Source organism: Medicago sativa, chromosome 7, assembly GCF_051527215.1.
Source record: "Medicago sativa cultivar Bolivia chromosome 7, Bolivia_mono, whole genome shotgun sequence".
In the NCBI taxonomy this organism is placed as follows: domain Eukaryota; kingdom Viridiplantae; phylum Streptophyta; class Magnoliopsida; order Fabales; family Fabaceae; genus Medicago; species Medicago sativa.
Window position 1 is genome coordinate 11,501,121 of NC_140755.1, and position 16,991 is coordinate 11,518,111.

The 16,991-nt window shown below is 37.5% G+C and overlaps 1 non-coding gene and 1 pseudogene across 2 annotated transcripts; both read left to right on the forward strand.

Annotated features, from left to right (window-relative positions):
• The first annotated feature begins 215 nt into the window (after nucleotides 1-215).
• Nucleotides 216-2,125, forward strand: LOC146904240 (UDP-glucosyl transferase 73CC6 pseudogene; annotated as a pseudogene). Its single transcript, XR_015018951.1, has one exon. The product of XR_015018951.1 is annotated as a UDP-glucosyl transferase 73CC6 pseudogene (transcript).
• A 10,753-nt stretch (nucleotides 2,126-12,878) lies between these two features.
• On the forward strand, nucleotides 12,879-12,985 carry LOC146904241 (small nucleolar RNA R71). The gene has a single exon (XR_015020954.1). It is a non-coding gene; the product is annotated as a small nucleolar RNA R71 (small nucleolar RNA).
• Nucleotides 12,986-16,991: the final 4,006 nt, after the last annotated feature.

The window sequence follows — 16,991 nt, forward strand, 5'->3', positions numbered from 1 at the left end:
TTTTATTTTTTCTTCATTTGTGAGTGTGTGTCCAAATGAAATTAATTTAGGGTTGTGTCCAAGTTAGAATTTCTCTTATTATATTATTATTATTGTAACTATCTTTCTATCTTAGCGAGACCCACGAGGCACAATGCACATGACTTTTCTGCTAGACTTTATGAGGGTAATTATGAGAAATTCTAACTTGGACACAACCCTAAATTAATTTCAAAAGAGATACACTCTAATAGAAACAAGATAGTAACGTGAATAGTACGTGAATAATGAATAGTTCAGCAATGGTAGGTGTTGAAGTAGAACGACCACTGAAAATTCACTTCATTCCTTATCTAGCATCTAGCCATATGATCCCTCTTTGTGATATAGCAGCTATGTTTGCATCCCATGGCCAACATGTCACAATCATCACCACTCCCTCCAATGCCAAATTCCTTACAAAATCTCTTTCTTATGCCGCTCCCTTCTTCCTCCGCCTTCACACCGTCGACTTCCCCTTTCAACAAATGGACCTCCCTGAAGGCATTGAATCTGTATCCTCCACCACTGACCTCGTCACCACTTCGAAGATCAACAATGGCGCAATGCTCCTCCATCGACCCATTGAGGATTTCATTAAAAACGATCCACCAGATTGTATCATCTCTGACTCCGCATACCCTTGGGTTAATGACTTGGCCGAGAAGCTTCAAATCCCTAATTTCACATACAACGTTTTGTCCGTTTTTCCTGTCTTGCTCATGGAATCCCTTAGAACAAATAATTTACTTTTTACGGATTCTGATTCGGATTCAAGTTCCTATGTCGTTCCAAACTTTCCTCTTCCTATCACCATGAGCAGTAAACCACCAAAGGTTCTTAGTAAATTCATAGGACTGATGCTTGAGACAGTGTTCAAAAGTAATGGCCTCATCGTCAACAACTTCATTGAACTTGATGGAGAAGAGTGTATTCAACACTATGAGAAAACTGCAGGTCACAAGGCTTGGCATCTTGGTCCATCTTCTATATGGAGAACCATTATAGAGAAAGCAGGTGGGGGAAACGAGGGTGCTGAGAGTGAGCACGAGTGCCTGAGCTGGCTCAACTCACAACAAGTTAACTCAGTGTTGTACATATGTTTTGGAAGCTTAAACTCTTTCTCTGATAAACAACTATATGAGATTGCATGCGCAATAGAAGCATCGGGTCACCCATTCATATGGGTTGTTCTTGAGAAGAAAGGAAAAGAAGATGAGAATGAAGAAGAGAAAGAAAAGTGGTTATCGAAGGGATTTGAGGAGAGAAACATTGGAAAGAAGGGTTTGATAGTTAGGGGTTGGGCCCCACAGGTTAAGATATTGAGTCATCCTGCTGTAGGGGGGTTTATGACACATTGCGGGGGGAACTCATTTGTTGAGGCTGTTGGTGCGGGAGTTCCAATGATAACGTGGCCGGGTCATGGAGATCAGTTGTTCAATGAGAAACTTATAACACAAGTCCGAGGAATTGGAGTGGAAGTTGGTGCAACAGAATGGCGTGCACATAGTATTGGGGAGAGAAAGAAGTTGGTGAGCAGAGATGACATAGAGAAGGCAATGAGGAGATTGATGGACAGTAGTGATGAGGCTGAAGGTATGAGACTACGTGCTCGAGAGCTTGGAGAGAAGGCTAAACGAGCTATTCAAGAAGGTGGTTCCTCACATCATAATTTATTAAATTTGATCGATGAACTTAAAAAGTTGAGAGATTGCAAGCCACTTGATTAATTAAAGGAATATTAATCAGAAGTGTCAATGTTATCGTTTCGGTCGATGAATTTCTAGTGAATAATGACATGAAGAGGCTTTGTTGTTTTCAGGATTTTGATTCTGCAATATCTACTGCTCAAATCAATGAAGTATAAAAACATAGCTACTCGGGCAAAAATTATTAAGTTTGTTATTTCTGAATTCTTAATTATTAAGTTTGTTTCACTTATCTTAACATACTTCAATTTTCATTGTGGTATTACGTTTAAGCAGTAATAAATGTATCTTTTTTGTGAAAGAAAATGTATTTTAACTTTTATTTTATTAGTAACATTGGTTACTATGTTGAAGCAGTGATTTGCAAATCATATCTAAATATGCAACTTATTCAATCATATATCACATGAATGTTTTTTTTATTATCAATATTGCCTAAAAATATTAAATAAATATATAATTAAATTGAACCTGATGGTGAAGTTTACAATGGTACGTCAAAATATTGCACTTGCACTATATTGATATATATATAATTTTTTTAAGCAAAGTATTAGAAGTGTTATTGCTTCAATATGATATATTGACATCCCAACCCAACTATGTTGACACTTCATTAAACCACTAACAACATCACGAAAAATGTTATTTGTAATGAAAATGAAAACAAGGGTGGGAGACATAAACCAAACCCACCAAAAAAAAACTTAACATAAACAATAATTAAGCAAGTCAAAAATATCTATAAAAGAAGTTTATCTATAGCAATAAGGAAACTAAGACATATACGAAGAAACCCACATTGGTAACTCTATCAACACATATATTCTCTCCTTGTAAATATGAGAATTTCTAAATATAAAGTTAGGTTAATTTCAATTTTGGTCCATATATTTTCACTCATCAACAAAATTAGTCCTCCTTATTTAAAATCACGCAGTTTTGGTCTCTTTTCATATTTTTCAACATAGAATTGGTGATGTGACATTTTAAATGATGTGTCATACGACCCAATTATGTTGAATTATCACCATGAACTTACGAGAAAACCACCTAAAAACTTTAATTTAAATATGATATATCGTCATTTTTAAGGTTAAAAATCTGAAAAAGAATCAAAATTGTTTGATTTTAAAATTTAGGGATCAATTTCGTGAGTGAGAATATGGGGACCAAAATTGTAAATAAGACTATAACTTTTTTTAACTAAATGCAGACACTTCTTTCACTTATTTTAAAGCTTCGAAGGAACAGGATAAATCTTTGAGAAAGCTCAAATAGTTAAAAGTGAAACACATTCAAGCATAAATTGCTCCAACCTCTAGAATGAACAATTTCAATGCAGTAAACCTCAATGTTCTAATATTAGTTGAAAAATCTCAAAGTTTCAAGATGACATCTAAAAATGCATCCACTTGTGTGTTTCGGGTTGGGCTAAGGCCCAATTCGTGTTGATTTAACTGAAATCCAGCGCAGGGCGCACCCATACCATGGACATGCACTAGATCTCACTGGATCGCGGTCCAGAACCTCAATATGGACTGTTCAGTCCGGATCAAATGTTGTCACCACCTCTAGATCAATACAAGTGTTCCTTTACGATACCTATCCATGTGAAGGCCTAAATATCATAAACCCTACTCATTCCCTATAAATACTAATGTACAATGTTAGGTTATGTATCTTAATTACTCTTTACCTTAATATTTGTCTCACTTTCTTGACCACTCACTGCCTTGAGCGTCGAAGCACGTGAGAAGGACTCACGACAGACCACTATGGACCAACATCATATTCCTCTCTCTTCTCAACAACCGTCAACCCTCATACTATCTTCCTTGGGTCCAAAAGGATTACTGTCGACTTCATTGGGGAATATCCCCTATTGATGTGTGGATTAGGCAAGTGTACCAAATCGTTTACCAAGTAATAAAGTGATAAGTAGAGTATCGTATCCACAGGGATTGTCGTTTCGTCTAAACAATTTGCGTTACTTATTTTTCTAAGTTTGACGATATAAAAGTTAATGGTTATAGAGTTGCAATTTTTATCTGTTTGCAACAGAGCAAGTTTACCTGTTTTTGGTTGCAGAAAAGTAAGCAGCGGTTAGGATTCTTCGAATCCCCTCAGTTTATATTGTTGGATATTAGATAACAGCAATGTCGCGTTTATTTATCTTAGGTAGACTATACAAGTGATGAGGTTGTTGGGACGTTTCTAACCTAGTAGGTCTATCCCTCTGATGGCTAACTGCACCAGCTGATCGCACGGTGATCATTACGTGCGGGGTCATGCTAATTCAAAGGTAATTGAAACATAAGCTTAAATTTGCGTTCCAGTTTTTCCCAAGGCAATGAAAGTCAAGGTTCCATTATTTTAGCCCATCTATGAATCTTAGGACATTCATAGCACACCCTCTCTCCACTCTTAGTAGTACTACAAACGGGCAGCCCTATCTCGTCTACCTTACTAAGGGTTTTAAGAGAATGGTACGATCTAGGTTTATTCCACGAAGACGCTTGTTTCCTTAATTACTAATCAGTTACATCCTAGGTTCAGCAGAGTTACTACTCAGTCTTAGTAATGTCACCTCCTAAGTACTTACTACTAGGGTCAACTCTCTTTCAGTATCTTTTGCTAGTTACTAACTAATTACTTCCTAGACAGATAGTTACTAGTATAATGCTATAAATATCAAGATATAAGCAGCAAGATAGTGATAACAATGTTAGGCCCTATCACAACCTAAGTACCTAATGTAGGGTTACACTCCTTTGAAATAAATGACTAAATCATGAACTTAATAGTGAACAAAAAATAAATAAAATAAACGACTTTAAATTAAATAAATATCCAACAAAAATAAACAGAGGTTCATCTTAGAAATCTAACCTAAAAATATTTAGTTACACATGGTAACTAAAAACAAATTACTTAAGATAAAAACATACCCTAGAAAATCAAGGAGAAGATAAAAAATCTCATGGAGCTCCTTCCTCCTGAACTGCCACAGTTATGTACGAGAAATTCTGAATGCGGAAGACTAGTATTTATAGTGGAGATTTCTAACTGGGTTTGGGCTAAAAACGCGGGCTAAACCCACAAAAACGCATAAAATTACGCATGCGTCCCTTGCATTTCAAATGCTCGGGGAGCATATAGCATGCCCTAAGTGCATGCAAGATGCTCTAGGCGCATGGTATATTTTTGCCATGCCCTAGGCGCATCTCATGTGCTTTAGGCGCATGGCTTCCCATCTTGGGCCCAAGTTCGCTGATTTTCGTTGTTTTTAGGTCTTCGTCTTCAAATAACTTGCCTCGGAACTTGGGAACAAAATTCCTCCTATTTTAAAAATCTCCTCAGGCCTCTTGAATCTTCATGCTTTGTCTTCCCAAAGTCTTCACAAATCTTCGGATCTTCTTGATTTGCTGATTTGCATGATTTCTTCGTGAATTACTTCAAAAAAACGCCGGCTTAATACATGTTTTGGTCCCTTAACTTATTTTCAAATTTCATTTTGGTCCCATAACTATAAAACGTCTCAATTTGGTCCCTTATCTCTACTTCCTTCAATCAAGTTAGTCCTCTCCGTTAGTTTTTTTACAAAAACCGTTAACTCTTGCCACATGTCATTTGTGATTGATGATCAAGGGTTAGATTTGAAAAGCACACACAAGATACAATGGACTCAAAACAGACTATAAATTTAACAACCTTCTTTCTCTATCTTCATCAACAACAACAACGATTTCTTCATACCAATTAGCAGCAACATGAACCTTTCCAAAGTTGTATTTTTCTTATCTCATTTTTAACTAAGATTGAGGATTTACAAAAAGAACAAAGCCAAACAATAACTCATAAAAGTTACCCGAATTCAACACAATTAACAACTACTCATATTATAAGTTCATCTATGCAACTTATTCAAGCACATTGATAGACGTTTGGCAAGTGCACCAATAACTATCGAAGTAGTAAAAATATCGTTCCCATGAGGACTGTTTTTAACTTCAATTATTCAATTTCGTTATAAAAGTAGGATGTATAAAAGTTTATTTTGTTTTGCCACTAGGCAGTAGATTTGGTTTGATTTTAAGAAATCAAATAAAAAAGTAAAGATTTGATTAAGAAAATAGGAGAGAGATGAGATCAGGTCTTCGAATCCTCTATGTTTCCCCTAATTGGTTACTGCACCTATTATTACTAATGATTCTCTAGTTTCACGATAGTTAACAAATTAGCCCTAATCAATCCCTTGAGTTAGGACCCTCTTTTTAAACTACAGCCCCTAATTCCTTAGGTGGTCTAATAATCATCAAAGGTTTAAGCACGTTAACCTAATATCACTAACAAACGATTATCCATTCCTAGACTAACCATGTTTATTAGAACAATTCAATTTAGGTCTAAGTCGAAAGCTATGGTCAGTAGTCATTCGATCTCACAAAATCATGTTTATATTTGATCAGGATATAAAAAGCAGTAAGAACAATTGAATTGAATGAAAACTAGAATATCATTAATAAGTAATAGAGTTTCACAGCAACATATGATCAATTAGGGTTACATAGGTTCATCTCCGACCTAATCTCTAAGAGATTTAGCTACTCATAATTGAGTTTACAAATAGCATAATCAATGAAAGAATTAAAACATACATAAACTGGGTTAGAGATGATGAAATCCTCTCCGCTGCAGCCTTCTGGGTGTTAAAATCGCACTTTCGTTCTCCAAAATCGTAACCCTTGTTCTTCAGATTGAGTGCAGTATTTATAGAAGTCATGGGCCTGACCCGTCAAAATCGCGCCGCGCCTTGTTAATTGGCGTGCCGCGATTTCCCTCAAACAGGGAGGATGTAATTTTGCTTCAAAAATCGCAGCACGGCTTGAAATTGGCGTGGCGCGATTTCCTTCGAACAGACTTCAAATTTTAAGCTTTTTGCACTCCAGAACAGTATAAATTGCATGAGAACTCTATCAAAATGTCACAATAAGTCCCTAATATTACGTAATGACAGAATGTCATCACAACCCCAAACTTAAACCATTCCTTGTCCTCAAGGAATTTGCTTGCAACAGTGACAAATGACAGTAAAATAACAGTTACCTGACAAAACGATAGTACCCAAAAGTTCATTCTCCTTCTAGCTAAAGATGAGCTAGTTTGACTTGTTCGCATCCACCAATTCACAACTCCACGCATCAAATTGAAACAGGGTTCTACCAGTCGACATGCAGGTCTACATATTACCATACGCTTGAAAAGTTTCTAAATATCAATCAAAGTCAATATCATTACACACTTTTGAGGTCTTTAGGGTTATAACGGGGCTTAGGTGAAAGGTGGGATATATTTGGATAAGTAGGCTACACAAAATTTGAGTTAGGCATTCCTACGGAAATTAAAGCACAAAATTCAATCCTTCGATCATTCCCCTTGTGGAAATACAATCAATGCAAAGGTACTAGAGAATATTTTTAACATTTAGGGACACTCGAGTTTGAAGTTACTCGGATTTTAGATGTTTTGTCCCTTTTTCATCATTCAATTTTTTTTTGATACACCATTTTTGTGTGTATTTTGCATGACAATTTCATATTTCTTTCATTTTTGTTCTCTTATTCTCTAGTACCCCTACCCCAAACTTAGTTGGTTGCAAATTCCAATAGCAACTCCAAACTTAATCTTTAGCAACATTCTACAATGCCTTAACTCAGAAATTCATTAAGGGACAAGTCCTAAAAGTCTCTAGGCTTGTAATGTAGTTTGTCACCGAACAAAAAGTTCTAATCCTACCGGCTCACAATTGGTTAAGAAAGGATAAATTCAATTAATATCAGGGTAGGCTTTAAAAAGGCTCACAGGACCAAGCACTTTTGCCTCAGTGTGTAATTGACAAAGACCAATCAATAATAGAGAAACAATGCAAGTTCTAGAAATGTAGTTGCATGGAAAACTAATCTAAATATAAGTAAATTGAAAAACAAGATTTGGCAATGAACCTTATGGCTGAGATTTCTGGGAGTATGTGACTACCTAGCAACGCCGTACACTTCGCCTTTGAATCAAGTCACCCCTCCTTTAGAACTTTTTGGAATATCGTTTCATCAAACAACTGTTACTAAACTGGAATAGGTCACATGAAACAAAACAAATTCATTAATAATAAACAAGTGCAGGAGCAATTACAATAGGGAAATAAGTTCAATGGACTTTGACATTAAAAAGAAAATAGAAACTGAATGTATTGAAAAACAAAGTAAATCTAGTGGGTTGCCTCCCACTCAGCGCTTCTTTATCGTCACTAGCTTGACTGCTAAGGATCCTCAGAGGTCCTTCAGAATGAGTGCCACCCTTCCTTTAGGTAGGTCGCCACCTAGGTATGGTTTAACTCTTTGTCCATTAACTTTGAAACTTCGATCTCCTTCAGGTGTCACTAGTTCAACAGGTCCATATGGTGACACACTTTTGACCAAGAATGGTCCAGACCATTTTGACTTGAGCTTCCCAGGAAACAGCTTCAACCTGGAATTATACAACAGAACTAGTTGTCCACAGTTAATATCCCTAGGCACTAAGTTTTTGTCATGATACCTTTTTGTCCTGGCTTTATAGATGAGTGCATTTTCATACGCTCTAAGCCTCATCTCCTCAAGTTCATTAAGTTTCAAAATTCTTTTCTTACCAGCGGCTACTTGATCAAAATTCAAGGCCTTAATGGCCCAATAAGCTTTATGTTCCAGCTCGACTGGAAGATGACATGCCTTCCCATATACTAACTGATAGGGTGAGAACCCAAGATGGGTCTTAAAGGCTGTCCTATATGCCCACAGTGCGTCATCTAATTTCCTAGACCAATCTTTCCTATTTGACGCAACTGTCTTCTCCAGAATCTGTTTCAGCTGTCGGTTTGAAACCTCTGCTTGACCACTAGTTTGTGGGTGATAGGGAGTTGCAACTTTGTGCTTAATGTTATATTTTTTGAGCACATTTTCAAGAAAATTATTGCAAAAATGCTTCCCCCCATCACTGATCAATACTCTAGGAGTTCCAAACCTAGTGAAAATATTCTTTTGAAGGAAGTTGACAACCGTTTTGGCATCATTAGCAACACATGGTATCGCTTCAACCCACTTTGTGACATAATCAACACAGACTAGAATATGGAGATAAGAGTAAGAGGAAGGGAATGGTCCCATAAAATCAATACCCCAACAATCAAATGGTTCAACTTCAATGATTCCTTTTAGGGGCATTTCATTCCTCTTTGATATGTTACCTGTCCTTTGGCATTTGTCACATCTTGTGACGAAGTCGTGGCAATCTTTGAAAAGGGTGGGCCACCAGAATCCACTTTGCAAAATTTTTGCAGCTGTTCTTTCTCCACTGTGGTGGCCTCCATAAGCTGAGCTATGGCAGTGCCACATTATACTATGTGCTTCCTCACCTGCAACACAACGTCTAATCAAACCGTCAGTACCTACCTTAAACAGATAAGGGTCATCCCACAAGTAGTGGTTTGCATCTTTGAAGAACTTTTTCCTCTGAGGGTAGGTTAGATCATCAGGAACTATGTTGCCGGCCTTAAAGTTTGCCATGTCAGCAAACCAAGGTCTTTCTCCAATAGCAAACAGCTGTTCATCGGGGAACTCGGCCTTGATGGCCTTCTCCTTCTTTGTTACCTCGTCATTCTCCAGCCTTGAGAGGTGGTCAGCTACCACGTTCTCGACTCCCTTCTTGTCACGAATTTCAAGATCAAATTCTTGCAATAATAGGATCCACCTCAACAGACGAGGCTTTGAATCCCCTTTTGTTAAGAGATATTTGAGAGCTGCATGATCTGTAAAAACAATGACTTTGGAGCCTATTAGATAAGAACGAAATTTTTCCAATGCAAAGATTACCGCAAGCAATTCCTTTTCAGTTGTGGAATAGTTAACTTGATTTTCATTTAAAACCTTGCTTGCATAGTAAATTGCATGAAAAAATTTGTTCTTGCGTTGGCCTAGGACTGCACCAACAGCATAATCACTTGCATCACACATAAGTTCAAAAGGTAAATCCCAATCTGGTGCAATGATTATTGGTGCAGTTACCAACTTGTTTTTAATCAAAGAAAAAGCATTTAGACATTCAGAGTCAAAATTAAACTCGTTTTCTTTGACCAAGAGGTTACAGAGGGGTTTGGAAATTTTAGAAAAGTCTTTTATGAACCGCCGATAGAAACCGGCATGCCCCAAGAAACTCCCCACTCCTTTAACATTGATTGGTGGAGGAAGTTTCTCTATAACCTCTATCTTAGCTTGGTCCACTTCAATGCCTTTAGCACTTATCTTATGCCCCAAAACTATACCTTCGGTTACCATAAAATGACATTTTTCCCAATTCAAAACAAGGTTAGTTTCGGTGCATCTTTTAAGTACAGCATTTAAATGGAACAAGCATTGATCAAAAGACTTACCAAAAACAGAAAAGTCGTCCATAAATACCTCAATGTTCTTCTCTATCATATCAGAGAAGATGGAAAGCATGCACCTTTGAAAGGTTGTCGGCGCATTACACAGCCCAAAGGGCATCCTTCGATAAGCAAACACACCGAATGGACAAGTGAAGGCAGTCTTTTCTTGATCTTCCGGAGCCACTGCAATTTGATTATACCCTGAATACCCATCCAAGAAGCAATAAAAGGCTTGGCCAGCCAGTCTCTCAATCATTTGATCCATGAATGGTAATGGAAAGTGGTCCTTTCTTGTTGCGGTATTCAACCTCCGGTAGTCTATACACATTCTCCAACCAGTGACGGTGCGGGTGGGTATCAATTCATTTTTTTCATTTGCTACCACCGTCATTCCTCCTTTCTTGGGTACCACATGAACTGAACTTACCCATGAGCTATCTGAGATAGGGTAGATCATACCTGCATCTAGTAACTTCAGCACCTCTTTTTTTACCACTTCCTTCATTGTTGGGTTAAGTCTCCTTTGAGGTTGAACCACCGGTTTGTATTCAGCCTCCATGTGTATTTTATGCATGCAATAAGCTGGACTAATACCCTTTAAATCAGAAATGTTCCACCCCAAAGCTCCTTGATTGTCTCTTAAAACCCTCATCAATTTTTCTTCTTCCAAAGGTGTCAAGGTATTGCTGATGATTACTGGTTTAGAGGCATCCTTAGTGAGAAAAACATATTTCAAGTGAGAAGGGAGTTCTTTTAATTCTGGATTTTTCTCTCCTTCTCCACTCAAAATAGGGGCATCTATAGAGTGCTTACCCATTAATTCTTCTGTTTCTACCGGACCCAACTCTTGCTTGCTTGCTGCTAGTTGCTTCACACAATCACTTACTTCAAGATCTTCATCATCTTCACCTTTTTCTATAGAATTCACAATTGCACGTTCAAGAGGGTGTGTTGGTTGATGTTCACAAGAGTCATCTTTAACTATTTCTTCAACAATGTCAATCCGATAACACTTGGGATTTTCATCTTTGTGCTTCATGGCCTCAAATATATTAAACACTACTTGCTCCTTATGGAATCTCAACATTAGCTCTCCTTTCTCAATGTCAATCAAAGCACGGCCAGTTGCAAGGAAAGGTCTTCCTAGAATGAGTGGCATATCCCCATCTTCAGCCATATCTAAGATCACAAAATCTGCTGGAAATACCAAGTCATTAACCTTGACTAGCACATCTTCAAGTATACCGAAAGGATAAGAGATTGACCGATCAGCTAAAGTAATGGTCATTCTTGTTGGTTTTGGTTCCCCACACTTAAGCTTCTTCATCATTGAAAGAGGCATCAGATTTATACTTGCTCCCAAGTCACATAAAGCTCTTCCAATGTCTACCGGTCCAATGGAACAAGGGATAGTGAAAGCACCAGGATCCTTCAACTTAGGTGGCAGCTTCTTTTGAAGAATAGCACTACAATTTTCAGAAAGTGCTATGTTCTCATCATCCTTAGGCTTCCTTCGTTTGGTTAACAAGTCTTTCATGAACTTAGCATATAACGGCATTTGATCAAGAGCTTCGCCGAAAGGAATATTCACCTGAAGTTGTGAGAAAAGTTGCATGAACTTCTTGAATTGGCCTTCATCCTTTTCTTTCTTCTTTGAAAGGTGAGGGTATGGAAGCTTCACATATGATGGAATAACCTGTGGTTTGTCTCCATCTTTCAAAATTTGACTCTTCGACTTCCTCAAGATTGAATCTTCATCAATTAACTTCTCACTTTTTTCTCCCTCTATTTTTTTCTTCCTTTCGTTTTCAACTACTCCATGATCATTTTCTTTTTCAACTCCACCCTCATCATTTTTTTCAACTACATCATCCTCCTCTACCTCAACTACATCATCAACCTTCTTTGGAGCTTTTGGAACTAAAGGTGTCAAAACCTTTTTGCTCCTCAATTCAATAGCATTACAAGACTCATTCTTAGGGTTATCTTTAGTGTTACCTGAGAATCCGCCTTTACTTTGTTCAGCCAATTGCTTAGCTAATTGCCCCAGTTGAGTTTCAAGCAGCTTCCTAGAAGCTTCATTGTTCTTTCTTTCAGCTTCTTGACTCTTCTTCATCTCTTCAAAGTTGCCTTGAGTCATCTTCATGAAGTTCATCATAGTTTCCTCAAGAGCTGATGGCTTCCTTTGTTGTTGTTGAGGAGGAGTGAGCATTTGAGAGTTCAAAGCATTGTTATTTGAGTAGCTTAGATTGGGATGCTTGTTGATGCCTGAATTGTAGTATTGATTCTGCCTTTGATAACCTCCCATGAAGTTAGCTTCTTCATTTGACCCTTCTGGAACACATTCACCGTTGGGATGTTCTTCACCACATAAGTCACACTTGATTGCAGCTACTTGTTGTTGTTTATGGGCCAGAGTGAAGCCTTGAAACTCCTTAGTTAGAGCTTTGATTTGTTTGTTCATAGCTGCTTGGTTCGCAAGGATAGCAGTTTGTTCACTCACCCCAAACACTCCTCTTTCTTTCTTCTTAGCTTCAGCACGATACTCATTTCCAGCCATGTTTTCTATCAAAGCTTGGACTTCATGATCAGTTTTGCTCTTGAGACTACCTCCCGCGGAAGCATCTAAGAACATTCGAGTGTTTGGTGTTACCCCCTCAGTGAAGATTTGGAGGTATTGCTTCTCGGTGAATTCATGATTAGGGCATCTCTTGAGAAGCAAATTGAATCGCTCCCAAGCATCATACAATGATTCACCTTCTCCTTGCTTGAAGTTAGAGATCTCCATCTTCTTGTCCCAATACTTAGACATAGGGAAGTATTTCTCCAAGAACTTCAGCTCTAACTCTTCCCATGTTTGGACAGTCCCGTTTGGAATTGTTAGCAACCAATCTTTTGCTTTTCCCGTCAAGGTGAAAGGAAATAGCCTTAGCTTCTTTTGTGCTTCAGTCACGGTGGCTGGTTGCACACAAAACTCGCAGGTTTCAGCAAAACGGCTCAAGTGTTCATGAGGACTCATAGCTTCAGTCCCATCGAATTGCTTGTCCCTCAAACCGTTGAGGACAGTTGTCTTGATGTCGAAAGCTACAGGGTTAGCTGGTTGAAAAGTGTGGGTCAGTTGACCGCGATGAGTGGCTAACCCGTAGTCTCCTAGCTTAGGTCTCGATGGTACAACTCCTTCTCCTTCCATAGTTGCAGATTTAGGAGAAGAGATTGTTTCAGATTCACTTGAGAGTTGCTCCGGTACTTGTTCTCGAACACCCGGTGGAACGGATTGAGCTAACCTTTGCGATCGGACAGCTTTCCGAAGTGCTCTAGCAGTTCTTTCAATTTCCGGATCGTACTCTAAGTCGTCCGAGCTCTGTTTACCTCGCATAAACAGCAAAATACCTTAGTAGCACTGCACAACGCAAAGTAATCAAGTGAATATAAAAACAGAAAAATTAAATTGCAAAAACCCTAAATTATAACGTAATTGCCTTGTTGAAATAATTCAACAGTCCCCGGCAACGGCGCCAAAAACTTGATAGACGTTTGGCAAGTGCACCAATAACTATCGAAGTAGTAAAAATATCGTTCCCACGAGGACTGTTTTTAACTTCAATTATTCAATTTCGTTATAAAAGTAGGATGTATAAAAGTTTATTTTGTTTTGCCACTAGGCAGTAGATTTGGTTTGATTTTAAGAAATCAAATAAAAAAGTAAAGATTTGATTAAGAAAATAGGAGAGAGATGAGATCAGGTCTTCGAATCCTCTATGTTTCCCCTAATTGGTTACTGCACCTATTATTACTAATGATTCTCTAGTTTCACGATAGTTAACAAATTAGCCCTAATCAATCCCTTGAGTTAGGACCCTCTTTTTAAACTACAGCCCCTAATTCCTTAGGTGGTCTAATAATCATCAAAGGTTTAAGCACGTTAACCTAATATCACTAACAAACGATTATCCATTCCTAGACTAACCATGTTTATTAGAACAATTCAATTTAGGTCTAAGTCGAAAGCTATGGTCAATAGTCATTCGATCTCACAAAATCATGTTTATATTTGATCAGGATATAAAAAGCAGTAAGAACAATTGAATTGAATGAAAACTAGAATATCATTAATAAGTAATAGAGTTTCACAGCAACATATGATCAATTAGGGTTACATAGGTTCATCTCCGACCTAATCTCTAAGAGATTTAGCTACTCATAATTGAGTTTACAAATAGCATAATCAATGAAAGAATTAAAACATACATAAACTGGGTTAGAGATGATGAAATCCTCTCCGCTGCAGCCTTCTGGGTGTTAAAATCGCACTTTCGTTCTCCAAAATCGTAACCCTTGTTCTTCAGATTGAGTGCAGTATTTATAGAAGTCATGGGCCTGACCCGTCGAAATCGCGCCGCGCCTTGTTAATTGGTGTGCCGCGATTTCCCTCAAACAGGGAGGATGTAATTTTGCTTCAAAAATTGCAGCACGGCTTGAAATTGGCGTGGCGCGATTTCCTTCGAACAGACTTCAAATTTTAAGCTTTTTGCACTCCAGAACAGTATAAATTGCATGAGAACTCTATCAAAATGTCACAATAAGTCCCTAATATTACGTAATGACAGAATGTCATCACACATTCTCACACTTCAAAACCAAACAAGTCTTTCATACCATAAAAACAATCCAAAGAGTCGTAAATACAAACACAACACCAACAATTTTCACAACAACCACCACTTAAAATACCCATACACCCCAATTTCTCAAACTGAACCTTCATTAAACTAGAAGGAAAAAATATGTAGATTTTTTTAAAGATACAAACCCAGAATTGAAGAAAGTTTCTGCAAAGTTTTGAGAAGAAGGAGAGGGTATTCCAGAGGAAGAGAGAGTATTTTTATCTCTTCCATATATATTCATCAATCTCAACAATAGAAAACCCAAACTTAAAAATTGAAAACTCCAAAAATAAAAACCCATAAATAATAATAAAATAATAAAAAAACATAACTCCATCTTCATCAATCTCTATACTCCTAACTAAAATTAAAACCCAGAAATAAACAAAACTACACATTCAAGCATTCTCATGAGATAGAGATTTCAACAAATAATAAGCTTAAGATTAGGATTGAAGGTTAGAGAGAGAATGCATGATGGGAATAGTGGGGAATCAATAATTTGGGGGTGTTTTTTTTTTTTTTTTTGCAGAATGTTCATTGCAGAAGAGGGAGCGCGAGAGAGAAGAAAAGAGATCTGGTTTGTTTAGAGAGAGAGAGAGGGTGTGAGGGAGAAATGTTTTATTAAATTATACAATTTTTTTTAGATTTATTTTTGTTTTTATCTTTATTTCTGGGTATGTGTTGATGAGTGTTTGTTTTGTTGTGGGTATAAGGTAAGAAGATGAAGATGGAAGAAGATGAAGATTGTTGATGATTTTTAATTTTAAGAAATTAAAGACAAAAGGAAATGATAATAAAAATTATCATATGTTGTGAGTCTATTATATCCTTGTGTGTGCTTTTAAAATTCAGCCCTTGATCACCAATCACAAATGACATGTGACAAAGGTTAACAGATTTTGTAAAAGAATTAACGGAAAGGACTGACTTGATTGACGGAAGTAGAGATAAGGGACCAAATTGAAACGTTTTATAGTTAAGGGATCAAAATGAAATCCAAAAATAAGTTAAGGGACCAAAGCATGTATTAAGCCAAAAAACGCCTAAAATTACTATCTTTCAGGAAAACTAGAATTACATACTCAAATATAGAAAACATTACAAAAGTCCCAAAATCATAGGAAATTGTTCTAATACTCCTCCTTTTTGCTGCTAAAACCTACTGAAAATGACTGAAAAACATGCTAAGAATAACGTAAGATGACTTGTCATCACCTATAAATAATCTCTTCTCACAAACAAGATGATTAGAACAAACAACGACGAAGTCCAGATCAAGGAAACATATAATACCAAAGAGGCCTAGGTCCAGTCATTTTCGCCATTGTTCCAAGAACCGCCACCTCGACGATGGCGATAGTTCCGACAGCATACCCGATCCCAACGACAAATCTGGTTTTGAACCTTCAGCAAATAATGAACTTGCCACCCTAGGTGTACCAAATAGCTCTACTAATGCCCCAAAATATCATGATCTAGTAGAAACCACCAATGGATGAAGAACCAACCACACGACGAAGAACCAAACCTTGATAAAGGCACAACCTTCTCTATTTTGATACTTTCGTAAGAGCCACCACTCTTCCCTCAGTGTGAAGACAAACCTTGTTCCTCTTGGGATAATTTCGGAAGAAATTAAGGAGAAGGATGGAAGAAAAGTAGAGAAGAGGAACCTAGCCCTTTATCACCAACAAATATCTGATGTTGAGTGAACGGTGATGACACATCAACCCATTGCAATCGCCTTCGGTTAAAGATAATGGACTAGAGTTCATACGATGAAGAATCAACCATGGAAAATGCATTTCCTAAAAGAATCAACAACCTGGTACCAAAGTCCCTCCTGAAACCCTATGATAAGACAACATATCTCGACAACCTTATTGAGACCGTCGACACATTGTTGTCATTCTGTGAGGTCCTCGGTCTGGTGAAAGGTAAGTTGTTTGTTTTGACCACATAAGAATGATCCATGACATGGTTTAAGACCCTTAAACCTTGGTCAATTGATTCCTGGGCTGAACAATGTAAGAGGTTCAGGTCTCATTCAAAGCCTCAAGGAAGCAACCAAATTTAATAAAGAGGATCGTCCAAGTTAAGGGCACAAATGAAAAGATGAAGACTCATCTGCTTAGG